Genomic DNA, 2,014 nt, shown 5'->3' on the forward strand with positions numbered 1-2,014 from the left:
GAAGGAAAAAATATAAAGTAATCATTACTTTTGCGTGGTACTGTACACTATAATGTTTATAGATAATATTTGAGTATTACCCATTAAAGTTGAGGAACAAAAAGGGAAAACAAATAAACAAACAAAACATCACAACAATACAAACAACAATAAGTAATGGATCAACATCAGAAACAGTGATGAAAAGCCAGGAGAGAGAGAGTGTACCTCTCTGATAGATGTAAAATGCTCCTCCTTCTGCAGATGCTGACACAGGGTCAGTGGGTCAGAAGACTCAGGGGCAATTTCCCAGCTCACACTTCCCCACACCAGTCTGTGAAGATCTCTGAAACTGGATTTTTATCAATTATTTCCACTCCCCTGTATTATCCTACAATCCTGCCTCTCTCGCTCCTCAAACAACAAAAACCAGCAGCAAGAAGCCCCCCACCACCTTCACCATGCAAGCACTCATGCGCTCACTCACCCTAGCCCCTCATCTTTTCTTCCTTCCTAACTGACAGTTGTGGTCACAAAGAGAGCTATGGGAAATGGTGCAAGAAGCTGTCTTCCCCGTTCTCTTTCAGGTCCCTCTTCTTCAACACCCTCCCTCTCTTTTACTCACCGTTTCCTCCTTCCTCTCTCTTCCTTCTTCTTTCATTGTGAGTGGCAGGCAGTGAGATGGGAGGTCAGCAGAAAGCAATATGAGACAAGACTGAAATATTAAAATATTCATGGACACCTGCAGTCGGCCCCTCCATGTGCCCCAACCTGCACACAGCCGTCCAAGTGCGTACACATCCAGATATGTGCACACACTGGAATCTAATTTAGCTAATGTCAGTAATCCCAGCGTTTAGACCATGTGTCAAGTAACCAGTAATCATCACAGAGTCCTGTTTCCATTACTTCTGAGGACATTACATGGACTTGCCATAATTTATTGGAAGTCTAATAATAAACCAGGAATTCACCTTTAAATGTAGTAATCTAATACTAATATTCAGAGGACTTGTTTTTCACCCTCCCCCTGTCCCCACATGTGACTGACTTTATAATGTCCCCACAACATGAGGAATACAAGCAAACACACACACACACACACACACACACACACACACACACACACACACACAGTGCAGGTGGGCACTTCATCTGTGTTCGTAGTTAAATTCCAAGCAGGTGACAGTGAATCAACACACACTGAGCACACACTCTTTTGTACTTTTTGACATTTAACATGCCTGAGGTGAATATTCTCTTTGGCATCTTCCACAGCTACATTTGCATGCCAGGGACACTCACACACACACGCACACACACACAGTCGCATATCAACGTGCCACTTAAGCATCTCATCTCAAAGCACTACATTTGCATTTTATAAACAAATATGCAAATATACACAGTATAGGCAGGAGTGGTTATATAAATCCTCGCTTTCAGCCAATAACACACAGCATACTGACACTATGAACTGACTCAAACTACAATTACTTTTTTAAACCCTCGTGGTTTCTGCGTGACAAAGTGGGAGCCTCTGCTGCAGATTAGTCAGGTCTCAGAGGAGATTCCTGAGTCTTCTAATCTCAAATAATTTGTCCTGTGACAATTATTTTGACAGTTTGCATTTTTATGTCTAGCTTTAAGCTCATCACAATGTTAGACAGACACATTTTTGGAACATAAACCAATCTGAATTTAAGTACCTTGCTTGAGGACAAATCTTGGGAGTAGGTGAGGTGATAGCCTAGATTTACACTGCAAATTTCTGTTTTGAGGTTTTTACTGTGTGGAGAAATGAACTCCCAAGACTCTTCATCTAAAAACAAAAAGGCCTTTATTTCCTGGCTGGATGAGATGCACCATACTGTATTAAAAATAACTCCAGTCACTTCAGCCATCTTTGTGCAGCTTGGTACTATTCCCTAAAGTAGGCCACAGATGCCACAAACACATCAGAGATGGTTTTTAATGTTCTCTGTGCCGTGAATGCTTTCAGTGTTTTCTTAAAGGAAACACCAGAAAAAAAAAA

At 41.4% G+C, this 2,014-nt stretch overlaps 1 protein-coding gene across 1 annotated transcript in view; it reads right to left on the reverse strand.

The window, feature by feature from the left end:
• Window positions 1-257, reverse strand: part of LOC106456180 (uncharacterized) — a 3,820-nt gene extending 3,563 nt beyond the window's left edge. The window contains exon 1 of the mRNA XM_013910247.1: window positions 208-257. The gene's annotated coding sequence lies outside the window, so the exon portion shown is untranslated. The remainder of the gene's footprint in view (window positions 1-207) is intronic.
• Between the last annotated feature and the right edge of the window lie 1,757 nt (window positions 258-2,014).

The sequence above is a fragment of the Pundamilia nyererei genome, unplaced genomic scaffold (assembly GCF_000239375.1).
Source record: "Pundamilia nyererei isolate P.nyererei 1_Seehausen unplaced genomic scaffold, PunNye1.0 scaffold00039, whole genome shotgun sequence".
Lineage (NCBI taxonomy): Eukaryota > Metazoa > Chordata > Actinopteri > Cichliformes > Cichlidae > Pundamilia > Pundamilia nyererei.